General features: G+C 41.1%; 1 pseudogene; it reads left to right on the forward strand.

The window, feature by feature from the left end:
* Positions 1-11568: 11568 nt before the first annotated feature.
* LOC129705092 (U2 spliceosomal RNA) lies at positions 11569-11676 on the forward strand (annotated as a pseudogene).
* Positions 11677-12172: the final 496 nt, after the last annotated feature.

The raw sequence follows: 12172 nt of genomic DNA on the forward strand, positions 1-12172 counted from the left end.
TGCCCATCCCCTAAAGACGGAGCACCAAAGAGGAGGGAATGGGTGACGTCAGTCGCAAGGAGTAAGGCCGGTAAGAAAGTGAACCGGAGTCTTACCACCCATGCCCTCAAGGTCAGCTGCAGTGGGTGCCCCTGGAGCTCAAAGTTGGCTGGGCAAGAATGGGAACATCAGTACGCTGAAAGATCCTGGGTCTCACCTGATTCGGGCGCAGTCCCATAAGACCCAAATGTGTGGACCGGACTTTGGAAAAGGCACCAATTCAGGAGACTCGAAAAAAATGGCACTGTGTTTTGCACGTGTGATAATAAAGCTCTATTGAACATATACCCAGTCTCTCTTGCCTAAACTTGGTATTACTCTATTGTGTGTTTGGGCAACATGGAGTGCAAAACCTTTTCTTTTGAAGTATATTTTCCATCTGTTAGTCCAGGTATGGATCTTACAATCTTCCCAGCTCTTGCATGCTTGTTGATGTTTCACAGGCAATGATGGGGTGAAGTAGAGGGCTCCTATTCTCTTCTTGGGTGTGCCAACAGGTTTGTAAACCAGATCACCAGTGTGTGATATATGTACACATCCTCTGACTCATATGAGTGAAACAATCTCTATAAAAATAAACGCTGTTGATTTTACTGAAATCATTGGGGACAAGAAGATTAAATTTACAATGGGCCTGAAGGCAGTAAATATCAAAAAGTAGAGTTTGTTTAAAAATATAAGAAGCCCCTTCCTGATCCTTTAGTTGCTGTCGCCGGCAGCTTTATAAACCTGCGTAAATTCTACTCTGTTTAATATACAATAGTTAAATACAATACAATCCTAAGTCAAGTGCAGTGAGACATGTATCTGGAATATCAAGGAGGAACGTTTGGCAAACAGAAATAGATCCTACTTTGCATAATATGTCATGCAATGATGCAATAAATTAAATTTAAGACACATGTTTCCCATTGATTAACGTCTAAGTCAAATTGTGGTATTCATGTGTGGGTGCTGGAATTTTTGTAAAACCGATATATTAGTAAAATTCTATGTATTCAAACATATTTGTGTATGCGGCGCGCCAATCATTCTTGAGATACGGCTCTGTTTTTATAACAGCAGTAATGTTCATTGGTTCAATAGTGCTTCAGTTGTCACACATGCAACTGCACAGTGAAATTATGTTTGTATATATTACACCTGCAGGCGCCGCCATGTTTTGGCACCAATTCCAATGTTCAAAGTCTGGTCAACGCACCAACTCGATGTACTGGACCAGTTTAGTTTAGTTTAGAGAAACAGCGTGGATACAGGCCCTTCGGCCCTTCCCACTGAAAACCTCATGCCATATCAGTGGGAGGAAAAGCAGAGCTAATATTTCAGGTCAAAGAGCATTCCATCAGCACAAATTTGAGCGTCATTATCTTTAATTTGGAAAGCAAAGCTAGGCGTATCCTTTATGGATTGTTCTGTAATTCTTTGCATGCTGGAAATAATACCTTGATTGGTTCATCAATGGCATGCTACAGTTGAGGCATGTTATTATAATATCACAAGAGAGTACTTACTCATAACATGACAATGCACAAAACAGTACCTTTATAAAAATATAATGTGGAACTGTGTAAAACTATTAAAATGCCCATCTGTGTAATCTACTGAGTCTGTATTCATCCATAATAAATTATTTTACTTTTATAATGGAAATTGATATTTTATCTGTAAATACACTTCAATAGATTATTTCATGTGCTTCACATTCATCTGCAGCTTATTTTGGTGAAGTACTGAAACTGGGAATGGTCATTATATTTAGTTAGCACTGAACACCACTCTGTCATCAGTATCATTGTCAGCACAGGACATATGAGAAAGTGGGGGCATGTCAGAACTCACACAGAGAGTCACATAGGAAGTCTGCTAACATATAACCACTACTTTTCTTCTTATGATATCAGAAAAACGCATGCACTGAAACATCCCACTTCAGCCCAACCTGTGCCAACTGTGAACTGTAGGCCCGGCCAACTGTGAAGCCCACCTTTGCTAACTCATGTTCTTGCATTAGCCAATATCCATCTTTCCTAATACCTTCCAAAATCACTAAATGTGTAATAGTATCTGTCTCCTGCTCTCCTCTGGCAGTTTGGTCCATATATTCACCAAACTCTGTGTGGAAAACTTCCTCCCACCTCACCTTAAATCTGTGCCCTCTTTTCCAGATTACTCTGTCCTGGGAAAAACATTCTGACTATCTATCTTATTACTTAGACTTGGACTAAGTTCCTCCCACACTGTTGAGTGCATTGGGCAGCAAGCTTTCGCCATTCTGTTCGGTTATGTGTGAAGTCTTCCATCCACGTCCCAGGGTTAGCGTCCCGGGCTTCCAAATCCTTCTGGAATGTTTGCCTCAATGTGAGTTTTGGTCGGCCTCTTTTCCTTCTTCCGTCAGGTTGCCATGTCATTGCTATCTTAGGTGATATTCTGAGTACATGTCCTGCAAATTTCAACCTGCGTACCTCTATGTCCTGGCTGAGAGGCTTTGTTGCAGTTTCACGGTAGATCTCCTCGTTTGTGATGTGGTCTCTGTAGCTTGTCTTCAGATCTATCTTATGCCCCCACATAATTTTTTAACCCTCTCTAAAGTCACTATTCAGTCTCCCATGTCCAGTGAGAATAAATCCAACTGATTCAATCTCACTGTATATCTATAGTCTTCCATTCCAAGTAGCAAGTAACAAGTAACAAGTAGCCTTTATTGTCATTCAGGCCTTGCGGTCTGAATGAAATTTAGTTGCCTTGCAGTCCTACATATAGTACAAAATGACAAAACACACAATAAACACAAATTAGCATTCACCACAGTTAGTTCACCAGGCACCTCCTCACTGTGATGGAAGGCAAAAGTCTTAAGTCTTTGTCTCATCCCTTCTTATTCTCCCTCTGCGCCGAGGCCGCTGCCGCTGTCCCAGCCACCGCTGTCATTCCACTGTGCCCGCGGTCGGGTCGAGTGGCCGCTGCCAGCGGAACGTGCCCCAGCTCCGAGGCCAGGCCGCCGTTGTCGCTGCCGCTGCCGCCATCTCAGCTCCGATGACGGGCGGCCGCTGCCGCTGTCCCCACTCCGAGGCCGGACGGCCGCTGCTGCCGCTGCCGCTGCTGCCGCCGTCTCAGCTCTGATTCCGCCGCCGTCCCAGCTCCGAGGCCAGGTCGCCGCTGCCGCTGTCCCCGCTCTGAGGCCAGGTCGCCGCTGCCGCTGCTGCTGCCGCTGCCGCCGTCCCAGCTCCGATGCCGGGCGGCCGCTGCCGCTGCCCAGCTCCAAGGCCGCCAGCTCTGCCATTAGGCCTCGGCGCAGGCGGAGACGGGGGATACGACAAAATAAGTCGCATCCCCCAAAGGAAGAGACCAAAAACGTTGTCCCGCCAGCTCCCCCCCCCCCCCCCAGGCGAGACCAAAAACGTGTCCAGGAAGGCCCCAAATAAAAAAACGGCCGGAGAGCCCCCCCCCCCCCCCCAAAAAAAACCCCCCCCCCCAAACACATACACAACATAATAAACCAAAAATTAACTAAACAGGCCAAAAGAACAACACAAAAAAAGAAATAAAAAACAGACAGACTGCAGGCGAGCCGCAGCTGCTAAGGCAGCACCGCCATCTTGAACAGGGTGGCTCCCTGTTACTCTTCAGGTGATATCCAGCTGATGTCTTAGTGAACCGAATGCACTGAAACACGCCCTTTCAGCCCAACCTGGCCAGGCCAACTGTGAAGCCCACCTTTGCTAACTCATGTTCTTGCATTAGCCAATATCTATCTTTCCTTGCATTGACCATGGTATAATAAGTTTAGTATTACTGACATAGAATGAATTTCCAGACTAATTATTTTAATCATTTTATAATTTACATACTTTACAATTGCTCTAAAAATGTCACATAATGTTGCTTCATGTGGGCATTTAATGGAAAGAAAGGGTATATAAAGAATATAAAGCTCCAATTACAGCCTTGGAGCATCTGCCTCTAAGAATACAGTATATGTGGATCTTAATTACTACAGAAAATGTTCCAATATATAAATTTGTGACAAAATAACATTTCTTCACAATATTTCAAGCTTGATGATGCCTCATGTTCAATACAAATTTACTCTGTACTGCGCACAATGTTTCCCATTTTAATGATAAAAGCCATGTGTTTTTAATGCTTGGTTTGGTATCCATGCTGTGCTTGGTGATCCCAGTAGCTCGATAGTATATAATATCGAGCTATGTCTAACAGTAGCCCTGTTTCTTGGTAGTAAACTAATGTTTTGGCAGTAATGGCATCAGAGAAGATGTCCACTCTAACTTTGAGGACAGCTTTCTTTAAGTTCAACAACACTGCAGCTGGGGAGGTATGGTGGCGCAGCCAGCGGTAGAGTTGCTGCCTTACTGTGCCAGTGACCCGGGTTTGATCCTGACTAGGGGTCTGTACAGAATTTGTACGTTATCTGCATGACCATGTGGGATTTCCCCAGGCACTCTGGTTTCCTCCCACACTCCAAAGAGATACAGGTTTGGACGTTAATTGGCTTCCATACAAAGCACAAATTGTCCCTGGAGGATAGTGCTAGCGACGAGGATTACTGGTTGACATAGTTTCGGTGGGCCAAAGAGCCTGTTTCCGCACTGTATCTCTCAACTAACCAAAAAAACAAACTAAACTAAACATTGCTAGTAATGCTAAAATCCAATTGAATGTTTGACAAGGATATACATGTTATCTCTGCTTATGATCAATGTTTATCCTTTAGTCACATCATCAAAAAGTTTAATTGGAAAGTCACCTCACTTACTATGGATGACACATTGTCTGCTGTGAGTGTCAACAATTCAAGTCTGGCATGGCTGTGAAGAGCATTTTGAGCTATCCAAATGACCTACTATGGCTGCATAAGCTGCAATTTTTCTCTTTTCTCTACACTGCTATTATTTACGTATATTGCAAAACTTGATCCAGTGAAAGAAACATGTTTGTAACCATATATTAAAAGCTTATATAGATTCATCCTTTAATTATTCACTTTTTTTTTAATGCTTCAAATAAACTCTTCTATCCACAGCTCACCAGATTCCAAATGGCATTTGAATAGTCAATATTTCAATTTTGATTTTCTGATTTATGGTCCACTTGTACAAACTTGTAATTCACTGCATCACAGGGATTTACTAATATATTGTAATTTTTGAATTGGAAACTAATTTATTATATTGTAAATTGCCTTCATTATTACAGTTTAATTTAATTAAAGTAATACAATTAATTTAATTAGTTTAATATAGTGAATTTAATTACTTTACAAGGAATAGTAAAATGTTAAATTTGGAACATTTTGTTATAAAGATAAACAGCAGTTTGAGTTGATCTCCTTGGAAAAAAGATTGCAGGGGAATGTGCTGGAAATACTTAAAACCTTGAAGTATCTGGGCAGAGATGTTTCCATTTCCATGAAGAGTCAAGAACCAGGCAGGTGCAAAAAGAAAGTGATTGGTAAATAGCCACAATCTACATGAGAAAAGCTATTTTATTAACAGAGCTTAGGCTGTGGATAATAATTGGGGCAGATTTCAATGGTTCATTGGTGCTTTAATTGTCACATGTGCAAAATGCAGAGTGAAATTATTTTCTTACCAACAGTCCAGTAGAGTATTGCAATACATAAACACATCCTCGATTAGCAAGTGTACTGAAACAGTAACAGCACTGAACACTGATTTACAGATCCCGGAAAAGCTTTAAAGTATGCAGAGCATATTGTTAAGAAAACGTCGGGGGAAGCTGCCGACAAGGAAGAAGATTGACCTTTTTAATTCTTATGATAGAGTTTTGAACTGGTTAAAATGGCCGAGCTTTCCAGACAATTATAAAGCTTATCTCTCTGGAATGTGTTTTTGGAGAGCCAGGGCCATATTTCACCTTGAACGAAAAGCTCAAAGTTTAATCCCTTGGTACCTGCTTGTATGGTAGTTAACCCTTTGGTACCTGCTTGTATGGTGTTGGGACCTGCTTGTATGGTAGTTAAAGAATGGGATATTATGTAAGAATCCTGGGTGGATATATATGGTAAAGTTTAGATTAGATTAAGATTAGATAAATTGGAAAGACATATCTATATTACTAAAACTCTGTTCTTGACCGGGTTTGGCTTTCTGTGCTGTGGTTTCCGAGAGTACGCCACCACCTATGGCCGTCATTTTGGCCACCTCGCTCAGAGCCCCCCTCGGGGGAGGAGGTAAATGTATAACAACATCATGGAGGTCTATAAATTGTTTGCCATCATTGATGGCTATTCGTCTTTAAGGTATCTTTTCTTAGATACCTTAATAGCACCTTTTTTTTTTAAGCACAATCAAGATTTTTATTTGTTTATGTTTTTTGTAAGATCCGGACTCATACAGAGCTATATCACTTTTAAATACAGATCAGAAAATCTTAACAAAGACTTTAGCACGAAGATTAAGCAAATATATTAGTAAATTGATAAACCCTGATCAAACTGGGTTTACACCCAAAAGATATTTAATAATTTGAGACGCCTGTTTAATATAATGTACTCGAATAAAGTAGAGGAAGAAGATATCAATTATTTCTTTGGATGCAGAGAAAGCATTTGATCAGGTAGAGTGGCAATACTTATATAAAGTACTGAAGAAATTTAATATGGGAGAGAATTTTATAACATGGGTAAAATTATTGTATGATAAACTGATGGCAAGAATTTTAACTAACAACATGCTATCTCAAAAATTTCAACTATCAAGGGGTAATAGGCAGGGACGTGCGTTATCACCCCTGCTATTTGTCTTATGATAGAACCCCTTGCTGAAAGTATAAGAATTCATCCGAATATTCAGGGCTATAATACCAGGGACTCAAAGAATAAAATCTCATTATATGCAGACGATAAACTTTTATATATTACAAAGTCACAAACGAGCATACCAAATTTATTAAATTTAATAGAGGAATTTGGGTCTTTTTCTGGATATAGAATAAACTGGAATAAAAGTGAAATCATGACATTAAAACCTCAAGAACCTACACATTTATTGAAGTTCCCCTTTAAAATCGCAACAGAAAAAATTAAATATTTGGGTATTCAGATTACTAGAAAATATAAAGCATTATTAAACGCTAATTTTATACCTTTATTAAATAAACTTAATACGCTGATTAAATTTTGGAAAACACTTCCTTTATCATTATTAGGTAGAATAAATGCAATAAAAATGATCTTCCTACCACAATTACTATGCCTATTTCAGTCTATACCGGTATATATACCAAAATATATATTTAAAAAAAATTAATATTACAAAATTTTATGGGACCATAGATCACATAGAATTACAAAAAAAACACTTACGTAAACCAAAAGAGGTCGGGGGACTTTCACTTCCGAATTTTATGTATTATTACTGGGCAGTGCAAATTAAGAATATAATTTATTGGCTGGATAGTTCTACCCAACAGACAGAATGGATAAAAATGGAGAAAGAGGATTGTCATCCTTGTAATATAGGAACGATCCTCTTCTCCCCGAAAAAACTGAATAACACAATATATAAGAACCCAATTATATATGGTACAATAAGAATTTGGAAACAAATAAAATGATCTTTAAAATTAAGAAATTTATCATTGTTAATGCCAATTGCGAATAACCCTATATTTAAACCATCTCTTATTGATAATACATATAACCAATGGGAAAGTATCGGAATTAGAAGAATCGGGGATATGTACGAAATGGTAAACCTACTATCATTCCAACAATTACAATTAAAATTTAAACTGAAAAACAACCAATATTTTAAATATCTTCAGATTTGCGATTTCATGAAAAAATATATACAAGGATATCAAAAAATAACTCCTGAATTATTGGAAAGCAATGAATATTGAAGCTGACACAAAAATTAATATCATATTTAACCATATAACAATTACAGCACGGAAACAGGCCATTTATATAATAGTATTCTAAATATAGACCTACCATCAACAGAGGTACTTAGAGAAAAGTGGGAACGGGAGCTAATGATAAAAATTACGAAGGTTACATGGGAAAAGTACTTGATATATATTCACAAATGTTCGATTAATGTAACACATAATCTAATTCAATTTGAAATTTTACATAGATTATATTATTCAAAAACAAGATTGAACAAATTTGAACAAAATGCAACTATAACGCACTCCTTAGTTTCCTGCATAAAACTTTATAGATTTTGGAGTGATATTTTCGAAATATTTACAAAATTATTTAAGATAAGAATGGAACCTAATACTGAAACGATTATATTTGGTATAATGGAAGATGGGAATAAATTGAACACATCTCAAAATTTATTTTTAACTATGGTTTAATAATATCAAAAATATTAATACTTAAATTTTGGAAAAATACTTCAATACCAACGCTTAAAATGTGGATTGCAAGTATGTTGGACACTGCACATCTTGAGGAAATGCGATTCCTCCTAATGGATAAATCAGACCAATTCATAACGAGTTGGTCTCCATTTGTCATCTTTTTGGAATCATATGGTGCAACACAATTGTAAAAAATTACTGTTTCAGGACTGGACGAGGGTTGGTCGAGATTATAAACGATGATCTCTTTACTTTTTAAAAAAAAATGTTTTTTTTGTTTTTTGTTTTGTTTTATTCTCTTTTTTCTATTTTCTTTTTCTCAACTTTCTTCACTCATTCGTCTTTTTCTTTTACTTCACACATTATATATCTCATGTCTTTCTATCCTTTACTATCTAATTTATTTTTGTTATTCTATTCTTTCTTTAATATAACAAAAAAAAGAAGCTATACATAAAATGTATTATGAAAATATATTTTAGGCACTTTAGTGCCATATGATTGTACTTACTTCTAATAAAATAAAATATTTAAAAAAAAAAAAAGTGTACTGAAACAGTCTACTGATCCCGCGTGCAATAGGCACCATGTTTTGGTGCCGTTTTCAAAGTTCAGTCCGCGCTCTAGTTGTTATGAGCCTTACCTGTTCCAAACAAGGCCCAGGCTGCAGCAGCCTTTGCCTTCCTTGGACATGGGGATTGACCTGAAAACCAACGTCCCTCTCCTCGCCCGTCCACCTTTGTTACCCACGGGCACATTCCGAAACCAACCTTGAATGCACGGTAGGCAAGACCCCGGCTCCCTTTGCTCTGCTACTGACCTCAATCCTCACTGGTTACTTTTGGATGATCGCATTCCAAAGCAAGCTAGACAGGTACCTGGGAAGTGAAATTTGGAGAGTAGAGATGTGGGATTAGCTGGATTGCCACTTACCGAGCAGGTATGGACCCAACAGACCAAATGGCATTCTCCAATTCAATAACAATTCTACAATGCTGTAAAAACCTTATTCTATATGGTCATGTCCTTATCAGATGGCCTGCACCATGATCACCATCAAAAAGCTTGCCTGGGCCGAATGGAGCCTCAATGGCAGTGGTGGGGCCTTGGCAGTGGCAGTGGCAGAGACTCGACGTGGCCACTATTTGAATACTTTGGGTATACAAGCAAAGAATTTCACTGTGCCTTGTCACATGTGACAATAAAGTACTCCATTCTATTCCATTCTTTATGCTCTTCTCAAACAGATGATTTGAAAGAGGTAAAGAGCTGTGGTTGAAAATTTGTAGATTAAATTACAAAACAACAAACCACAACTGAGTTAAAGCCGTAATAATATCCAGACATTACAGTTTAAATTATTTCACCTTGGTTTTACAGATAGCATTTCATGGCCCTCTAGTGAATTTGTTCTTAAAACTTGATTCATCCATCTCAGTTTACAACATAAATCTCAAGCACTGCATTTTTTTTTCCTGATAAGAGCATATCTGTCATATCAAACATTGTTTTTCAGATCAGCACTCCTGGAATGAAGGTTTATTTTGTATGAAATATAGAACAACAGATAATAGGGGGAGCAAACTTATAATTTCCAATGCATGAGGCTCAACGCGAGCAGTGTGATCCCACTCGTGTTCACTCTGTGGGAAAATAGTTTTCCATAATGCTTGAGTCATTACACTCAGTCTTTAAATATATATATTCTCCACTTGGGGTTAGGAGGGAAAGATAGATCAGCCATGATTGAGTAGCAGAGTTGACTTGAGAGGCAGAAAGGCCTAATTTTACTCCTATTATTTATGATTTTATGACCTGCAGAACTGGTCCTCACCTTCAACAGCTTCTCTTTTGAGACTGAACAAAGGTCCCAACCCGAAATGCAGTCATCCTTTTTCTCCAGAGATGCTGCCTGACCCGCTGAGTTACTGGATGTGGAAAGAATGTTTCTACTCATGGGAGAGTCTACTAGAGGTCATAGCCTCAGAATTAAAGGTTGTTCTTTTGGGAAGGAAATGAGGAGACATTTCTTTAATCTGAGGGTGATGAATCTGTGGAATTTTACTTCGGAGTCACGTGAGTGACTTCGTGAAGAACCCCGCTTCCACGCATGCGTGTCATATCGCTACACGCATTGCAACGAGTCACACAGGGGGGAACGGCGTTCCCCAAGCGGGAGAATTTGAAAGTCGGGAACAGCAGGTAAGAGACTCTGCGTTCCTTTTTTACTACTTACTTTTAGGTGGCTGCGGAAAGCCGGCGGGGAGACCCGTGGAGGGCGAGCAGCCAGCAGCAGCAACAGCACGAGTTTCCCTGGAGGGGAACAACCTGAGCCCGACTTTGCTCCCGCACCGGCAAAATTCACCTCTCAGCCGGGCGGGAAGCAAAGTAAAAAAGGTCCCTATGCCAGTCTCAAACGAGACTGGCTTGGGAGCAGTCGGTAGCAGCCAGCGCAGGGGCTGCGGGACAGACAGCTCGGACCAGCGAGGGGCTCGGAACGCTCAGCGAGTGCAGCGGCACTTATGGAGTCGGAACGGGACGTTCGGGCTGAAAACCTTCTTCACAAGGTAAGGCCCAGGGTCCAGGGGATCCATAGGTACAGCCGGGGTTACCGGCTGCGGAACTGCCGCGAAGGACCAGGCCCGTGAACACCGGGGTCGGTCCAAGCGGCTCGAACCCGACACAGGGAACGACGGTCACCGGCGGGAGAAGGAAAGTCGGGAACAGCAGGTAAGAGACCCTGCGTTTCCTTCAACTTACCTTCTAGGTGCAGACATGGACCAGGTCCATGTAAGGCCGGCGGGAGAACCACGGAGGAGCGGCAGCGGCAGCGGCAGCAGCAGTGGGAGCCGGCAGCTGCAGCAGCACTAACAGCTGCAGCAGCACTGACAGCTGCAGGAGCACAGACAGCGGCAGCAGCACAGGCAGCGGCAGCAGCACAGGCAGCAGCAGTGGCAGCTGGCACTTCGTGAGGAGCTGGCAACGGCAGGAGCAGCATGGGCACATCGATTCCCGGAGAGGGAAAAACACCTGTGCCCAACTTCGCTCCAGCATGGTGAGAAAGTTCATTTCTCGACAGCAAAGGACTTCGCAGTTGACTGGCTGCAATCTACTACAAGGGACCAGTATGTGAGTACCAGGGTCAGTCCCATCGGGGTTTTAGTTACAATAATCGCTTCTTGGCTTTTTGGCTAAGATCAAGTGTAGTATCTGTTCTTATCAGTTTAATATCTGATACACCCCTTATCTACGGACCATATATATTAAATAAAAACTATAGTAGCTGTTATCTTCAGTTTTAATGTCTTATATGTCCCTTAGCTAAGGACCATATAAGTAGGAGTGCCCAGAATTGAGGGCATTAGAGTGGGGTTGGCCGGCTGCAACGACCACTAGGGACCAGTACCGTCAGTACGGGGGTCGGTCCCAGGGGTCTAAGATAAAGGAGCAGCCAGGAGTGCTGAGAGCGTTGAAGCCAGGTTAAAGGAATAGATGGAAGCAGCTGTGCCAGTTATCCCCCTCACCGGCCATATCCACTTCGCGGAAGGAAGGACAAAACTGGAGAAGGAGGACCGTGGAGCCAGCGGCACTTGGATCAACCGTAGTGGGATCAGCTGTGCCCGATGTCGGCCCCGCACCGGCCAGATCCATGTGACCGAGCGGTAGGCTAGACACAAATTAAACAAGGTAGTGGACTCAGAAGGGTCCGACTTTGCATAAAACCGCCGGCAACCAGCGCCCGAGAGGGCTGGAGCGGGAAGAAGCGGTGTATGGA

The sequence above is a fragment of the Leucoraja erinacea genome, chromosome 1 (assembly GCF_028641065.1).
Source record: "Leucoraja erinacea ecotype New England chromosome 1, Leri_hhj_1, whole genome shotgun sequence".
NCBI classification, from domain to species: Eukaryota; Metazoa; Chordata; class Chondrichthyes; order Rajiformes; family Rajidae; genus Leucoraja; species Leucoraja erinaceus.